The sequence below is a fragment of the Zeugodacus cucurbitae genome, chromosome X (assembly GCF_028554725.1).
Source record: "Zeugodacus cucurbitae isolate PBARC_wt_2022May chromosome X, idZeuCucr1.2, whole genome shotgun sequence".
Classification (NCBI taxonomy): domain Eukaryota; kingdom Metazoa; phylum Arthropoda; class Insecta; order Diptera; family Tephritidae; genus Zeugodacus; species Zeugodacus cucurbitae.
The window spans coordinates 4,230,001-4,250,069 of NC_071672.1; the positions used below are offsets into that span (position 1 = coordinate 4,230,001).

Genomic DNA, 20,069 nt, shown 5'->3' on the forward strand with positions numbered 1-20,069 from the left:
CATCCTCATCAGAAACCCAATTTGACAGCAATGAGACACTTAAGCCTCTTCTTAACCTACATGCAACAGCACGCTGTATAACAATCAGGTCAAGAGAAGGCGCACCTAACAACACCTGTAACGCAACTGTAGAAATGATGCGACATACAGGCAAACAGGCAACCATCAAACAACGTTGTATGGAAAGAAGTTTTTGGCGACCCCGGGCCTTAGATGCTAATTCCCACCATATAGCGGCTCCATATGTGGCACAGGCCACAAATAAGCCGCTATATATAGTACGAACCGCACGACGTCCGAGACCCCAATCGCTCCTTAACACGCGCTTGATCTTGCCGGCAATTCCTAACAATCGCTCCTCCACGTAAACCAAGTGAGGGTTGAAACACATCCTTTCGCCGATGGTTAATCCCAGATATTTGACTTGCGTCACATACCTGATATTGACCCCATTCATTCGGACAATCGGTGGAGGAGCCGATGACAGTATGCCTTTCAAGAGCATTGTCACCGTCTTGTCAACCGATACGTCAACCCCCACACCAATTGTGAACAATTTCTAACAATCGTTCACCGTTCCGCTCTAACTCCAACCGTGAACGACCTTCAACTAGGAGAAGAAGATCGTTTGCATATGCACAACAACTACAAAGTGTTTCAAGTTGGCCAAGCAGAGAGTCCATCATTATATATATATATATATTTGGCGTAGGAACCGCTTTAAGCGATTATAGCCGAATCCACCAGAGCGCGCCACTCATTCCTCCTTTTTGCTTTTTGGCGCCAACTGGAAACACCAAGTGAAGCCAGGTCACTTTGCACTTGGTCTTTCCACCGGAGTGGAGGTCGTCCTCTTCCGCGGCTTCCTCCAGCGGGTACTGCATCGAATACTTTCAGAGCTGGAGTGTTTTCTTCCATCCGTACAACATGACCTAGCCAGCGTAGCCGCTGTCTTTTTATTCGCTGAACTATGTCAATGTCGTCGTATAAATCGTACAGCTCATCGTTCCATCGTCTGCGGTATTCGCCGTTGCCAATGTTTAGAGGACCATAAATCTTGCGCAAAACCTTTCTCTCGAAAACCCCAAGAGTCGTCTCATCGGATGTTGTCATCGTCCACGCTTCAGCGCCATACATCAGGACGGGAATAATGAGCGACTTATAGAGTTTGAGTTTGGTTCGTCGAGAGAGGACTTTACTTTTCAATTGCCTACTCAGTCTAAAGTAGCACCTGTTGGCAAGAGTGATTCTGCGTTGGATTTCAAGGCTGACATTGTTGGTGTTGTTAATGCTGGTTCCCAGATAAACGAAATTATCTACAACTTCAAAGTTATGACTGTCAACAGTGACGTGGGAGCCAAGACGCGAGTGCGCTGACTGTTTGTTTGATGACAGGCTTCTTAATCTAGTCTGGAAAACGCAGAACAAACGGCGCGGTTGTCGCTTCCGATGATATCAATATCATCGGCATACGCCAGGAGCTGTACACTCTTGTAGAAGATTGTACCCTCTCTATTTAGTTCTGCAGCTCGTATTATTTTTTTCCAGCAATAGATTGAAGAAGTCGCACGATAGTGAGTCACCCTGTCTGAAGCCTCGTTTGGCATCGAACGGCTCGGAGAGGTCCTTCCCGATCCTGACGGAGCTTTTGGTGTTGCTCAACGTCAGCTTACATAGCCGTATTAGTTTTGCAGGGATACCAAATTCAGACATCGCGGCATAAAGGCAGCTCCTTTTCGTGCTATCGAAGGCAGCTTTAAAATCGATAAAAAGATGGTGAGTATCGATTCTTCTCTCTCGGGTCTTTTCCAAGATTTGGCGCATGGTGAATATCTGGTCCATTGTGGATTTTCCAGGTCTAAAGCCACACTGATAAGGTCCAATCAGTTCGTTGACGGTGGGCTTTAGTCTTTCACACAATACGCTCGACAAAACCTTATATGCGATATTGAGGAGACTTATACCACGGTAGTTGGCGCAGATTGTGGGGTCTCCCTTCTTATGGATTGGGCAGAGCACACTAAGATTCCAATCGTGAGGCATGCTTTCTTCCGACCATATTCTACAAAGAAGCTGATGCATGCACCTTATCAGTTCTTCGCCGCCGTATTTGAATAGCTCGGCCGGTAATCCATCGGCCCCCGCCGTTTTGTTGTTCTTCAAGCAGGTAATTGCTATTCGAATTTCTTCATGGTCGGGTAATGGAACATCTATTCCATCGTCATCGATTGGGGAATCGGGTTCGCCATCTCCTGGTGTTGTACTTTCACTGCCATTGAGCAGGTCGGAGAAGTGTTCGTTCCATAATCCCAGTTTGCTCTGGACATCCGTTACCAGATTACCTTCTCGGTCCCTACATGATAATGCTCCGGTCTTGAAACCTTCTGTTAATCGCCTCATCTTTTCATAAAATTTTCGAGCATTACCCATGTCGGCCAGCTTTTCAAGCTTTTCATACTCACGCATTTCGGCCTCTTTCTTTTTACGTCTGCAAATGCGTCTCGCTTCCCTCTTCAGTTCTCGATATCTATCCCACCCCGAACGTGTTGTGGTCGATCGCAACGTTGCGAGGTAGGCAGTCTGTTTTCTCTCCACTGCGGAACGACAATTCTCATCGTACCAACTGGTTTTTTTGCGTTTCCGGAGACCAATTGTTTCGGCTGCAGCGGTATGCAATGAGTTTGAGATGCCGTTCCACAGCTCCCTTATATCGAGATGCTGATGAGTGCTCTCAGAGAGCAGGAGTGCAAGTCGAGTAGAAAATCGTTGGACTGTCGGTTGTGATTGCAGCTTTTCGACGTCGAACCTTCCTTGTGTTTGTTGGCGGGCGTTCTTTGCTGCACAGAGGCGAGTGCGTGTCTTTGCTGCTACTAGATAATGGTCCGAGTCAATGTTTGGTCCTCGGAGCGTACGCACGTCTAAAACACTGGAGACATGTCTTCCGTCTATCACAACGTGATCGATTTGATTGCGCGTGTTTCGATCAGGGGACAGCCACGTTGCTTGATGAATTTTTTTATGCTGGAATCTGGTACTACAGACAACCATATTTCGGGCCCCAGCGAAGTCGATCAGCCTCAGGCCGTTTGGCGATGTTTCGTCATGGAGACTGAATTTTCCGACTGTTGTGCCAAAGACACCTTCTTTACCCACCCTGGCGTTAAAATCGCCAAGCACGATTTTGACATCGTGGCGGGGGCAGCGCTCATAGGTGCGTTCTAGGCGCTCATAGAAAGCATCTTTGGTCACATCGTCCTTCTCTTCCGTTGGGGCGTGGGCGCAAATCAGCGATATGTTGAAGAACCTCGCTTTGATGCGGATTGTGGCAAGACGTTCATCCACCGGGGTGAATGCCAGGACTCGGCGACGTAGTCTCTCTCCCACCACAAATCCAACACCGAATTTGCGCTCCTTTATATGGCCGCTGTAGTAGATGTCACAAGGACCCAACTTCTTCCGTCCCTGTCCCGTCCATCGCACTTCTTGGACGGCGGTGATGTCAGCCTTTAGTTGTATGAGGACATCAACCAGCTGGGCAGAGGCACCTTCCCAATTAAGAGTCCGGACATTCCAGGTGCATGCCCTCAAATCATGATCCTTAGTACGTTTGCAGGGGTCGTCATCAAAAGGGGGGTTTCTCATCCGAGGCTCGGTGTTTGTTTTCATTGGGGAGATTTTTTTTATGTGGTGGGTCCCAAGCCCTACGCACAACCGCACAAGCGGGCTTCGCCTTCTCACTTTAGCTCGCCTCCAAACGGATATCTGTTAGCTACCCAGGGGATACTTGGTCTAAAACCGGAAGTCGTGAGCTGCTTGAGTCATATGCAAAAGAATCGTTCCTGGCCACTCCCAAGTGAATGGCAATCAGAAACTTTCCTCACTTGCGTGAACTTCTACATATAACCCCATCCCCCATATATATGGACCACAGATGGATCCCTGTGGGCAGCCCCGTTCTACCCTAATGTCCACGCTACCATTCATTCCAACGATAGAGGCTTTTCTGTCCGAAAAGTAGCTCTGCCAGAGACTAATTTCCGCACAGCCAAGTTCCTCCAATCGTTGAATCACCCGATCCCAGATTAGGAAATCAAATGCCCCCTTGAAGTCTTGGTATTCTCCCTAACGGCCCTCTGGACATAAAACCAAGCATCCTCTACGCTGCGTCCCTTCCTGAAACCGTACTGCCTATCCGACCGCAGATCCCGCGTTAGCTCCTGAAGCCGTTCCACCATAACCCTCTCCAGTACTTTACAAAGCACTGGAAGAAGACTGATGCCCCGATAAGATCGTGGATCACTCCTAATCTTATCAGGTGACTTCAGGAGAGGAACAACCCTAGCACTTTTCCACTCACGTGGAAAATATCCCTCACAAATGCACTTCTCGTAAATGACCTCCAGGTATTCCGGAATGAACTTCCACAAGCTTTTGCACAACTCTCCGTTCAAACCATCAAGACCTGGGGACCGTTTAGACCTAACCAGGCTAAAGGCATATCCCAACTCCCCATCATCAAGTGGAGGAACCGGTACCTCTTGTGCAAGAGGTGCCAGCTCCTCAGCCCTAGGAAAGAACGCTCCTAACAGAACCCCTGCACACTCACTCCATGTTGATAACACAGTGTCATCAACACGAAAGAAGTGATGCCTAACATCACCAACGATGGCGATCCTATCCTAACCTTCCTACGCGGCGGGGACCCAACCGAAGGTCCAGTACCCTCATCAGCCGACGAGGTCTCCACTGCTAACGCTAGCCCTTTCCCCTAATTCCCAACAGGGTGCTTAGCCCTTCTCCTCCGTGAGGGAAGCATTTCTACTTCCAGCCTTTCACCAGGCAGGCTGATCCGCCGGCAAAAAACTGGCACAGAAGCCACTCGACCAGACAAGACTTGGAACAGCTGCTCTCAAGACACGTGTGACTGAACGCACTGAAGGAACTAACTATAAGAATAGAATCGTCCAGTAGCTGCTACCACCTAAGCAGTCGATTATTGCGATATCGCAAGGGTACAACCCACAACTCCAGCCAACGGTCTGGAACTGGTCACCCAATAAACCGCCGGACAGAACAAAGTCCCCGTAACGGCTCCAAGCCAACCGATGTGGAGCTGAACCAAATCGCACTGTAGGTCTAAGGTTAACAGCTACGAACGCAGTCTAAACAAAAATCAGCACCTTCAACACTCGGACAGACACCGGTACCCTTTGAGCAAAACCTGCCCAATCCCCCCGGAAAAAAGTGGCAACTCAGTACCAGACACTCAACACAACACTCACTGGCAGAAAAACCAAAAAGCAGAAAAACAACAAACACAGAAAACACTGAGACTCTATGAGAGTCAGCACCCACGCTAACAATGTGGGTAAACCACGTAAACCCCAAAAGGTACTACCTAACACGCGCCTACACACAAAAACTACTGTGCTCAAAAACACCTGTGCTCGAAAACACCTGTGCTCAAAAACACCTGTGCACGAAAACACCTGTGCTCAAAAAACAACAAACGAAAAACAATTACGTCACACAAAAAACACTTGCTCAAACAAATTTTCTTTTCACAAAAACAAATTCAAATTTCCAAAAATACACTCAACTACACGTATATAAATAAACACCTGCCGCAATGTAAAAATTTTCAAAAGCCAGCTATGATATGCACACACAAACTAACAAATGAGAAAATATACATACAATTGTATATATATTCAAACACTTGCAGTAATGTAAAAATACACAAAGCCAACTACAGAAAAAGTATACACGTACTGACAAACTTTATCTACACATACAATCGAACATATATTGAAAATGAAAATTTTATATGAAAAACACACATATATACACACACGTATATATTAATATACTAATGCGTAAATATGTATGCAAATGCGCTAAAAAACTACCACAAATCACAAACTAATACACAAATACTCAAAATGAATGTACTTACATCCAATGCTGAGGGCTCCCACACAAAAAACACCAATTCACAAAAAATTCACGACACAGAAAACGCACAGAAACGAAAACACGTCTGAACAATCTGAAATTCTACAATCGAATGAGTAGATAGGGACAGCAGGAATCTCGTTAATCCATTCATGCGCGTCACTAATTAGATGACGAGGCATTTGGCTACCTTAAGAGAGTCATAGTTACTCCCGCCGTTTACCCGCGCTTACTTGAATTTCTTCACTTTGACATTCAGAGCACTGGGCAGAAATCACATTGTGTCAACACCTGTTAGGGCCATCACAATGCTTTGTTTTAATTAGACAGTCGGATTCCCCAAGCCCGTGCCAGTTCTGAATTGATTGTTAATTGATAATCGTTATAATTAAATAAGAATATATATCTTGCGATATAATTCTTATAAAATTTTAGCAAGAAAGTTCCACAATTGGCTACGTAACCACTATCCGGGGAACAAGAACCGAAATTCTCTATTTACCCAGAACGAGTACATAAACCATGGTATTGCTACCCAATCAAGCCCGACTATCTCAATCTTCAGAGCCAATCCTTATCCCGAAGTTACGGATCTAATTTGCCGACTTCCCTTACCTACATTATTCTATCGACTAGAGACTCTTCACCTTGGAGACCAGCTGCGGATATTGGTACGGCCTGTTGAGAAGTTTGCGTAACCCCACCATAAATTTTCAAGGTCCGAGGAGAAAATATCGACACAACAGTAAATGTCATGCTCTTCTAGTCCATCTACCATATCTCTCTTCGAGAGACTTCCATGGTAGTACGACTATAAAACAGAAAAGAAAACTCTTCCGATACCTCTCGACGGCTTCTTTATGGTCGTTCCTGTTGCCAGGATTGCCGGAATTGGAACCGTATTCCCTTTCGTTCAAAATTATTCAACTGCTTAATTACTATGAAGAAAACATAATAATATATTCTCAACAATTATTAAAACTTGAAAATTTTCGGCTTTCGCCTTGAACCGAACGGTTTTTTAGGACCGACTAACTCGTGATCAACCACTGTTCACACGAAACCCTTCTCCACTTCAGTCCTCCAAGGTCTCATTCGATTATTTGCTACTACCACCAAGATCTGTACCAATGGCGGCTCCATGCAGGCTTACGCCAAACACTTCTAAGCACACCATTGTACCCTCCTACTCACTAAAGTTTCAAAATTTATAATCCAACCGAAATTGTATTATAAATCATGTACTTTAGCGGTAATGTATAGGTATACAACTTAAGCGCCATCCATTTTAAGGGCTAGTTGCTTCGGCAGGTGAGTTGTTACACACTCCTTTGCGGATTACGACTTCCATGTCCACCGTCCGACTGTTTTAAGCAACCAACGCCTTTCATGGTATCTGCATGAGTTGTTAATTTGGGCACCGTAACATTACGTTTGGTTCATGACACAGCGCCAGTTCTGCTTACCGAAAATGGCCCACTGGGCACATTATATCATAACCTCAACCGTCATATCAAGAAAGGTGAGGTTCTTACCCATTTAAAGTTTGAGAATAGGTTAAGGTCGTTTCGACTCTAAGGCCTCCAATCATTCGCTTTACCAGATAAGATTATTTTACATAATATTTAAATGCACCAGCTATCCTGAGGGAAACTTCGGAGGGAACCAGCTACTAGATGGTTCGATTGGTCTTTCGCCCCTATACTCAATTCTGACAATCGATTCGCACGTCAGAACTGTTTCGGTCCTCCATCAGGGTTTCCCCTGACTTCAACCTGATCAAGTATAGTTCACCATCTTTCGGGTCACAGCATATATGCTCAAGGTACGCTCCAGTTAGAGGTATAAATAATAATAAATTATCATTATACATAACTATATGGAACGCCCCGGGATTGAATTAATAGTAAAATATTTCACTAAACATTAATCCCATTATATAAAAGTTAAGTTAATTTCGCCATTAGGTTTAATATAACCCAATGACTTGCACATATGTTAGACTCCTTGGTCCGTGTTTCAAGACGGGTCCCGAAGGTATCCTGAATCTTTCGCATTGTTAATCATATAAATGCATACAATTAATATTAAAATCAATGATAATAATATTATTGTAAAATTCAAAAGAATTTAAGCATTATATATGTAAAATCTATCAACACTTTATCAAATCATCAGTATTTATTCTATGTTAATAAGCTAAAAGCAAATTAATTTGAATAAACTTAACACCAATGATCTTTTGATAAATATTTTATTATGTTAATAGATTACAGTGTCCTTATATGAAAAAAATGCACACTATTACTATAATATTATAAATATCACAGTTATAATGATGAATTTTTCATAATGGATATTCAGGTTCATCGGGCTTAACCTCTAAGCAGTTTCACGTACTATTTAACTCTCTATTCAGAGTTCTTTTCAACTTTCCCTCACGGTACTTGTTTACTATCGGTCTCATGGTTATATTTAGTTTTAGATGGAGTTTACCACCCACTTAGTGCTGCACTATCAAGCAACACGACTCTTTGGAAATATCTTTCTAGTAATCATTAACGTTATACGGGCCTGGCACCCTCTATGGGTAAATGGCCTCATTTAAGAAGGACTTAAATCGTTAATTTCTCATACTAGATATTAAGATATTCCATACACTGCATCTCACATTTGCCATATAGACAAAGTGACTTAGTGCTGAACTATTTTCTTTTCGCTCGCCGCTACTAAGAAAATCCTTGTTAGTTTCTTTTCCTTCCCTCATTAATATGCTTAAATTCAGGGGGTAGTCCCATATGAGTTGAGGTTGTATAAAAATATTTATATTTATTTTATATTTTAGCTTTTTGCTATTTTAAAGAAACATACATAATTATTTCTTAACACCAATAATTTTCTTAATAATAAATATTCAATCTTTTCATCCCGTACGTAGTACTTTTCATTATAACAATATTATTTTCTTGCTTTTTTACATTTAAAGGCAATCCTAGAATAAAATAATATTTTATGCTAGACGTTCCTCTAAATGTATATATTATTTGAAATAATATTGAAATTTTATTGTTTTTGGGAATACTAAGATTCTTATTTATTATAAAATTTCGTTCAAGATTGAAAAATACAATCCAGTAATATACCATGTGCTTAAATTCTTTTAATTGACTAAAAGAATAGCAACTAATTTAGCATAATCTTACAACCCTCAACCATATGTAGTCCAAGCAGCACTTTAAAATTAATTAAAGTACATAACAGCATGGACTGCAATATGCGTTCAAAATGTCGATGTTCATGTGTCCTGCAGTTCACACGATGACGCACAGTTAGCTGCGTTCTTCATCGACCCATGAGCCGAGTGATCCACCGCTTAGAGTGATAATTTTTTGTTTATTTTAATTTAACGTCAAGAGTTTTTAATTTATTGAAAGAATAACATTTCGTTTTCGTATATTATATAAATTATTTTAAAACATCTTTCAATAAATTGTAATTTTCAACCCAAACATTTACAAGTTGCGCATGTCTTAGTCCAACAAAAACAGTAATTCCTTTTTTATTACATTTTATTTAATTTCTATAAATTTTTAAGGAATTACACGTTAATGAGAACAAATTAACTTATCATTTATATTATTTTTATAAATAATAAGTACAACTATATATGTTTAATGGTTTGTTGCGTTCAAATACAATGTATGCGATATAATTTTCATTATACTACAATACAAGGAGTAAAAAAAAAAAGAAAAAAAAGAAAAACATTCAAATAAATGAATGAAAAGAAAAAAAGAAAATAATTTTTCTTTTTTATTCTTTTTTTGTTTGTTTGTTTGTTTGTTTGTTTTTTTTATAATATTTACGGATAGGAACACAATAATGATCCTTCCGCAGGTTCACCTACGGAAACCTTGTTACGACTTTTACTTCCTCTAAATAATCAAGTTCGGTCAACTTTTGCGAAACAACCGTGAAACACAAGCCGTCACAGTGATCACGTCCGGAGACCTCACTAAATAATTCAATCGGTAGTAGCGATGGGCGGTGTGTACAAAGGGCAGGGACGTAATCAATGCGAGTTAATGACTCACACTTACTGGGAATTCCAAGTTCATGTGAACAGTTTCAGTTCACAATCCCAAGCATGAAAGTGGTTCAGCGGTTTACCCGGACCTCTCGGTCTAGGAAATACACGCTGATACTTTCATTGTAGCGCGCGTGCAGCCCAGGACATCTAAGGGCATCACAGACCAGTTATTGCTCAATCTCGTTACTGCTAGGCGCAATTTGTCCATTTAAGAAGCTAGTGTCCTTATAATGGGACAAACCAACAGGTACGGCTCCACTTATATAAACACATTCAAACACTTGCACATTCAAGATGAACTCATGAATGAAGGCTATATAAGCTTCAACACCATAATCCTGAAAGCATCTATTTAATATATTTGAGTCTCGTTCGTTATCGGAATTAACCAGACAAATCACTCCACGAACTAAGAACGGCCATGCACCACCACCCATAGATTCGAGAAAGAGCTATCAATCTGTCTTACACGCTTATGTTCGGACCTGGTAAGTTTTCCCGTGTTGAGTCAAATTAAGCCGCAGGCTCCACTCCTGGTGGTGCCCTTCCGTCAATTCCTTTAAGTTTCAGCTTTGCAACCATACTTCCCCCGGAGCCCAAAAGCTTTGGTTTCCCGGGAAGCGACTGAGAGAGCCATAGTAGTAGCTACACCCAATTGCTAGCTGGCATCGTTTATGGTTAGAACTAGGGCGGTATCTGATCGCCTTCGAACCTCTAACTTTCGTTCTTGATTAATGAAAACATCTTTGGCAAATGCTTTCGCTTAAGTTAGTCTTACGACGGTCCAAGAATTTCACCTCTCGCGTCGTAATACTAATGCCCCCAAACTGCTTCTATTAATCGTTACCTCTTGATCTAAAAACCAATGAAAGTAGAACAGAGGTCTTATTTCATTATTCCATGCACAAAATATTCAGGCATTTGGAGCCTGCTTTAAGCACTCCAATTTGTTCAAAGTAATTGTACCGGCCCACAACAACACTCGATGAAGAGCACTGAAGCAGGTTTAAATAGGAGGAATATATAAAAAATACATTGTATTAATTACATATAAGAACTCCACCGGTAATACGCTTGCATACATAAGGTAATGTACATACCACAATTATAGCTGTACTACCCTATGAAGCACAAATTCAACTACGAACGTTTTAACCGCAACAACTTTAATATACGCTATTGGAGCTGGAATTACCGCGGCTGCTGGCACCAGACTTGCCCTCCAATAGGTCCTTGTTAAAGGATTTAAAGTGTACTCATTCCAATTACAGGGCCTCGGATATGAGTCCTGTATTGTTATTTTTCGTCACTACCTCCCCGAACTGGGAGTGGGTAATTTACGCGCCTGCTGCCTTCCTTAGATGTGGTAGCCGTTTCTCAGGCTCCCTCTCCGGAATCGAACCCTGATTCCCCGTTACCCGTTGCAACCATGGTAGTCTTAGATACTACCATCAAAAGTTGATAGGGCAGACATTTGAAAGATCTGTCGTCGGTACGAGACCATACGATCTGCAAGTTATCTAGAGTTCAACCAATATAACGATCTTACGATCGCTTGGTTTTAGCCTAATAAAAGCACACGTTCCAAAAGGTCCGTGTTTAATTTGCATGTATTAGCTCTAGAATTACCACAGTTATCCAAGTAACTGTTAACGATCTATGGAACCATAACTGATATAATGAGCCTTGTGCGGTTTCATTTTTAATTTGTTTGTACTTAGACATGCATGGCTTAATCTTTGAGACAAGCATATAACTACTGGCAGGATCAACCAGAATAATATTTTTTATTCATTTATATAATATTTTTTATACTATATAAATTTGTATAATGATATTTTCAATATTTGAAAATTAAGTACACGACATATACAAAATGCAAAGAAGAACGAAATCGCGACAATAAATAATTATGAAATTTCTTCTACTATGATCGATTAAAAAATTTACTTCATTTCATTTAAATTTCATATTATTGTATTATTTATTGTGGTCTTATTCGGACTATGGGAATTTGTATCTTATCGTGATAAAGAATTTTCGTTCTCTATACATATATAATATAATTATTAATGTAAGGACGATGTTTCTTCTTGTATTTGTTAAACTTTCAAATAATATCATTTTTTATACATTTTACTTTATTTCAATGCATATAGTGTATATATCTTTTTTTAAGAGTATATACGTTTTTCTTTTGACTTGAAATTAATAATTTCAATTCAATTATTTTTCATTTTATTTCATATATGATATGAAAGTATTCGAGCGTAATAATATAAATATTTAACTTTATTGAATTTTATTCTTTACCCACATATATTTTATGTGAATAGAAGAACAAACCCCAAAAAAAGTTAAATTAAAAAAAACGACTACATTATGTTAGGTATAGAAGAATAATCTCAATTAATAACATTTCATTATTAACAAAATTATTTCTATTTCAACCAACTGTAGCAAACCAGGAATAATCTTTTTTGCTCTCATTTATATATTACACTTAAATACTTTTATATTTATATGAAAATAATTTTCATATAAGTACTAAGTATGCAATTTCATACAAGTATTAAAATTTTCATACAAGTACTAATGTCAAAGTTTCATACAACATATATGTTTTCTGCCACGTACACCTCACCAACCCGAAATCGTATGGAAAAAATCTTTTTAACCATATAAAAGTTTTAAATTCATATATACACAAGTAATTTATATCATTTTCTACGAGCATTATGCTTATAAGAAATACTACAACATCAAAAATAGCTTAACATTTATTTTTTTTTTTAATTTTTTGTACTTATATGAAAATTAGTATCTATATGAAAATTAATTAGTATTTATATGAAATTTATTAAGTATTTATATGAAAATTAATTAGTATTTATCTGAAAATTAATTATTTGTATGAATTCATACAATTAGTATTTATATGAAAATTAATTAGTACTTATATGAAAATTATTTACTTGTATGAATTCATAAACTTTGTATCTATATGAAAATTATTTAGCATTTATATGAAAATTGATTACTTGTATGAATTCATAAACTTAGTATCTATATGAAAATTATTTAGTATTTCTATGAAAATTTTTTACTTGTATGAATTCATAAACTTAGTACCTATATGAAAATTATTTAGTATTTATATGAAAATTATTTAGTATTTATATGAAAATTTTTAACTTGTATGAATTCATAAACTTAGTATCTATATGAAAATTATTTAGTATTTATATGAAAATTTTTTACTTGTATGAATTCATAAACTTAGTATCTATATGAAAATTATTTAGTATTTATATGAAAATTTTTTACTTGTATGAATTCATAAACTTAGTATCTATATGCAAATTATTTAGTATTTATATGAAAATTATTTACTTGTATGAATTCATAAACTTAGAACCTATATGAAAATTATTTAGTATTTATATGAAAATTATTTAGTATTTATATGAAAATTTTTTACTTGTATGAATTCATAAACTTAGTATCTATATGAAAATTAATTAGTATTTATATGAAAATTAATTACTTGTATGAATTCATACAATTAGTATTTAAATGAAAATTAATTAGTACTTATACGAAAATTATTTACTTGTATGAATTCATAAACTTAGTATCTATATGAAAATTATTTAGTATTTCTATGAAATTTTTTTACTTGTATGAATTCATAAACTTAGTACCTATATGAAAATTACTTAGTATCTATATGAAAATTATTTAGTATTTATATGAAAATTATTTAGTATTTATATGAAAATTTTTTACTTGTATGAATTCATAAACTTAGTACCTATATGAAAATTATTTAGTATTTATATGAAAATTATTTACTTGTATGAATTCATAAACTTAGTATCTATATGAAAATTATTTAGTATTTATATGAAAATTTTTAACTTGTATGAATTCATAAACTTAGTATCTATATGAAAATTATTTAGTATATATATGAACATTTTTAACTTGTATGAATTCATAAACTTAGTATATATATGAAAATTATTTAGTATTTATATGAAAATTTTTAACTTGTATGAATTCATAAACTTAGTATCTATATGAAAATTATTTAGTATTTATATGAAAATTTTTAACTTGTATGAATTCATAAACTTAGTATCTATATGAAAATTATATAGTATTTATATGAAAATTTTTAACTTGTATGAATTCATAAACTTAGTATCTATATGAAAATTATTTAGTATATATATGAAAATTTTTAACTTGTATGAATTCATAAACTTAGTATCTATATGAAAATTATTTAGTATTAATATGAAAATTTTTAACTTGTATGAATTCATAAACTTAGTATCTATATGAAAATTATTTAGTATATATATGAAAATTTTTAACTTGTATGAATTCATAAACTTAGTATCTATATGAAAATTATTTAGTATTTATATGAAAATTATTTACTTGTATGAATTCATAAACTTAGTATCTATATGAAAATTATTTAGTATTTATATGAAAATTTTTAACTTGTATGAATTCATAAGCTTAGTATCTATATGAAAATTATTTAGTATTTATATGAAAATTTTTAACTTGTATGAATTCATAAACTTAGTATCTATATGAAAATTATTTAGTATTTATATGAAAATTTTTAACTTGTATGAATTCATAAACTTAGTATCTATATGAAAATTATTTAGTATATATATGAAAATTTTTAACTTGTATGAATTCATAAACTTAGTATCTATATGAAAATTATTTAGTATTTATATGAACATTTTTTACTTGTATGAATTCATAAACTTAGTATCTATATGAAAATTATTTAGTATTTATATGAAAATTTTTTACTTGTATGAATTCATAAACTTAATATCTATATGAAAATTATTTAGTATTTATATGAAAATTTTTTACTTGTATGAATTCATAAACTTAATATCTATATGAAAATTATTTAGTATATATATGAAAATTTTTTACTTGTATGAATTCATAAACTTAGTACCTATATGAAAATTATTTAGTATCTATATGAAAATTATTTAGTATTTCTATGAAAATTTTTTTCTTGTAAGAATTCATAAACTTAGTACCTATATGAAAATTATTTAGTATCTATATGAAAATTAGTTAGTATTTATATGAAAATTATTTAGTATTTAAATGAAAATTTTTAACTTGTATGAATTCACAAACTTAGTATCTATATGAAAATTATTTAGTATTTATATGAAAATTTTTTACTTGTATGAATTCATAAACTTAGTATCTATATGAAAATTATTTAGTATTTATATGAAAATTATTTACTTGTATGAATTCATAAACTTTGTACCTATATGAAAATTATTTAGTATTTATATGAAAATTTTTAACTTGTATGAATTCATAAACTTAGTATCTATATGAAAATTATTTAGTATTTATATGAAAATTTTTAACTTGTATTAATTCATAAACTTAGTATCTATATGAAGATTATTTAGTATATATATGAAAATTATTTAGTATATATATGAAAATTTTTAACTTGTATGAATTCATAAACTTAGTATATATATGAAAATTATTTAGTATTTATATGAAAATTTTTTACTTGTATGAATTCATAAACTTAGTATCTATATGAAAATTATTTAGTATTTATATGAAAATTTTTTACTTGTATGAATTCATAAACTTAGTATCTATATGAAAATTATTTAGTATTTATATGAAAATTTTTTACTTGTATGAATTCATAAACTTAGTATCTATATGAAAATTATTTAGTATATATATGAAAATTTTTTACTTGTATGAATTCATAAACTTAGTACCTATATGAAAATTATTTAGTATCTATATGAAAATTATTTAGTATTTCTATGAAAATTTTTTTCTTGTATGAATTCATAAACTTAGTACCTATATGAAAATTATTTAGTATCTATATGAAAATTACTTAGTATTTATATGAAAATTATTTAGTATTTATATGAAAATTTTTAACTTGTATGAATTCACAAACTTAGTATCTATATGAAAATTATTTAGTATTGATATGAAAATTTTTAACTTGTATGAATTCATAAACTTAGTATCTATATGAAAATTATTTAGTATATATATGAAAATTTTTAACTTGTATGAATTCATAAACTTAGTATCTATATGAAAATTATTTAGTATTTATATGAAAATTTTTAACTTGTATGAATTCATAAACTTAGTATCTATATGAAAATTATTTAGTATATATATGAAAATTTTTAACTTGTATGAATTCATAAACTTAGTATCTATATGAAAATTATTTAGTATTTATATGAACATTTTTTACTTGTATGAATTCATAAACTTAGTATCTATATGAAAATTATTTAGTATTTATATGAAAATTTTTTACTTGTATGGTTTTAGCCTAATAAAAGCACACGTTCCAAAAGGTCCGTGTTTAATTTGCATGTATTAGCTCTAGAATTACCACAGTTATCCAAGTAACTGTTAACGATCTATGGAACCATAACTGATATAATGAGCCTTGTGCGGTTTCATTTTTAATTTGTTTGTACTTAGACATGCATGGCTTAATCTTTGAGACAAGCATATAACTACTGGCAGGATCAACCAGAATAATATTTTTTATTCATTTATATAATATTTTTTATACTATATAAATTTGTATAATGATATTTTCAATATTTGAAAATTAAGTACACGACATATACAAAATGCAAAGAAGAACGAAATCGCGACAATAAATAATTATGAAATTTCTTCTACTATGATCGATTAAAAAATTTACTTCATTTCATTTAAATTTCATATTATTGTATTATTTATTGTGGTCTTATTCGGACTATGGGAATTTGTATCTTATCGTGATAAAGAATTTTCGTTCTCTATACATATATAATATAATTATTAATGTAAGGACGATGTTTCTTCTTGTATTTGTTAAACTTTCAAATAATATCATTTTTTATACATTTTACTTTATTTCAATGCATATAGTGTATATATCTTTTTTTAAGAGTATATACGTTTTTCTTTTGACTTGAAATTAATAATTTCAATTCAATTATTTTTCATTTTATTTCATATATGATATGAAAGTATTCGAGCGTAATAATATAAATATTTAACTTTATTGAATTTTATTCTTTACCCACATATATTTTATGTGAATAGAAGAACAAACCCCAAAAAAAGTTAAATTAAAAAAAAACGACTACATTATGTTAGGTATAGAAGAATAATCTCAATTAATAACATTTCATTATTAACAAAATTATTTCTATTTCAACCAACTGTAGCAAACCAGGAATAATCTTTTTTGCTCTCATTTATATATTACACTTAAATACTTTTATATTTATATGAAAATAATTTTCATATAAGTACTAAGTATGCAATTTCATACAAGTATTAAAATTTTCATACAAGTACTAATGTCAAAGTTTCATACAACATATATGTTTTCTGCCACGTACACCTCACCAACCCGAAATCGTATGGAAAAAATCTTTTTAACCATATAAAAGTTTTAAATTCATATATACACAAGTAATTTATATCATTTTCTACGAGCATTATGCTTATAAGAAATACTACAACATCAAAAATAGCTTAACATTTATTTTTTTTTTAATTTTTTGTACTTATATGAAAATTAGTATCTATATGAAAATTAATTAGTATTTATATGAAATTTATTAAGTATTTATATGAAAATTAATTAGTATTTATCTGAAAATTAATTATTTGTATGAATTCATACAATTAGTATTTATATGAAAATTAATTAGTACTTATATGAAAATTATTTACTTGTATGAATTCATAAACTTTGTATCTATATGAAAATTATTTAGCATTTATATGAAAATTGATTACTTGTATGAATTCATAAACTTAGTATCTATATGAAAATTATTTAGTATTTCTATGAAAATTTTTTACTTGTATGAATTCATAAACTTAGTACCTATATGAAAATTATTTAGTATTTATATGAAAATTATTTAGTATTTATATGAAAATTTTTAACTTGTATGAATTCATAAACTTAGTATCTATATGAAAATTATTTAGTATTTATATGAAAATTTTTTACTTGTATGAATTCATAAACTTAGTATCTATATGAAAATTATTTAGTATTTATATGAAAATTTTTTACTTGTATGAATTCATAAACTTAGTATCTATATGCAAATTATTTAGTATTTATATGAAAATTATTTACTTGTATGAATTCATAAACTTAGAACCTATATGAAAATTATTTAGTATTTATATGAAAATTATTTAGTATTTATATGAAAATTTTTTACTTGTATGAATTCATAAACTTAGTATCTATATGAAAATTAATTAGTATTTATATGAAAATTAATTACTTGTATGAATTCATACAATTAGTATTTAAATGAAAATTAATTAGTACTTATACGAAAATTATTTACTTGTATGAATTCATAAACTTAGTATCTATATGAAAATTATTTAGTATTTCTATGAAATTTTTTTACTTGTATGAATTCATAAACTTAGTACCTATATGAAAATTACTTAGTATCTATATGAAAATTATTTAGTATTTATATGAAAATTATTTAGTATTTATATGAAAATTTTTTACTTGTATGAATTCATAAACTTAGTACCTATATGAAAATTATTTAGTATTTATATGAAAATTATTTACTTGTATGAATTCATAAACTTAGTATCTATATGAAAATTATTTAGTATTTATATGAAAATTTTTAACTTGTATGAATTCATAAACTTAGTATCTATATGAAAATTATTTAGTATATATATGAAAATTATTTAGTATATATATGAACATTTTTAACTTGTATGAATTCATAAACTTAGTATATATATGAAAATTATTTAGTATTTATATGAAAATTTTTAACTTGTATGAATTCATAAACTTAGTATCTATATGAAAATTATTTAGTATTTATATGAAAATTTTTAACTTGTATGAATTCATAAACTTAGTATCTATATGAAAATTATTTAGTATTTATATGAAAATTTTTAACTTGTATGAATTCATAAACTTAGTATCTATATGAAAATTATTTAGTATATATATGAAAATTTTTAACTTGTATGAATTCATAAACTTAGTATCTATATGAAAATTATTTAGTATTGATATGAAAATTTTTAACTTGTATGAATTCATAAACTTAGTATCTATATGAAAATTATTTAGTATATATATGAAAATTTTTAACTTGTATGAATTCATAAACTTAGTATCTATATGAAAATTATTTAGTATTTATATGAAAATTATTTACTTGTATGAATTCATAAACTTAGTATCTATATGAAAATTATTTAGTATTTATATGAAAATTTTTAACTTGTATGAATTCATAAACTTAGTATCTATATGAAAATTATTTAGTATTTATATGAAAATTTTTAACTTGTATGAATTCATAAACTTAGTATCTATATGAAAATTATTTAGTATTTATATGAAAATTTTTAACTTGTATGAATTCATAAACTTAGTATCTATATGAAAATTATTTAGTATATATATGAAAATTTTTAACTTGTATGAATTCATAAACTTAGTATCTATATGAAAATTATTTAGTATTTATATGAACATTTTTTACTTGTATGAATTCATAAACTTAGTATCTATATGAAAATTATTTAGTATTTATATGAAAATTTTTTACTTGTATGAATTCATAAACTTAATATCTATATGAAAATTATTTAGTATTTATATGAAAATTTTTTACTTGTATGAATTCATAAACTTAATATCTATATGAAAATTATTTAGTATATATATGAAAATTTTTTACTTGTATGAATTCATAAACTTAGTACCTATATGAAAATTATTTAGTATCTATATGAAAATTATTTAGTATTTCTATGAAAATTTTTTTCTTGTAAGAATTCATAAACTTAGTACCTATATGAAAATTATTTAGTATCTATATGAAAATTAGTTAGTATATATATGAAAATTATTTAGTATTTAAATGAAAAT

At 31.9% G+C, this 20,069-nt stretch overlaps 2 non-coding genes and 1 pseudogene across 2 annotated transcripts; all 3 read right to left on the minus strand.

The window, feature by feature from the left end:
- The window catches only part of LOC128923381 (large subunit ribosomal RNA), a 10,967-nt pseudogene extending 2,200 nt beyond the window's left edge, over window positions 1–8,767 (minus strand).
- Window positions 8,768–9,157: 390 nt separating this feature from the next.
- On the minus strand, window positions 9,158–9,336 carry LOC128923345 (5.8S ribosomal RNA). The gene has a single exon (XR_008472304.1). It is a non-coding gene; the product is annotated as a 5.8S ribosomal RNA (ribosomal RNA).
- A 499-nt stretch (window positions 9,337–9,835) lies between these two features.
- On the minus strand, window positions 9,836–11,824 carry LOC128923299 (small subunit ribosomal RNA). Its single transcript, XR_008472266.1, has one exon. It is a non-coding gene; the product is annotated as a small subunit ribosomal RNA (ribosomal RNA).
- Window positions 11,825–20,069: the final 8,245 nt, after the last annotated feature.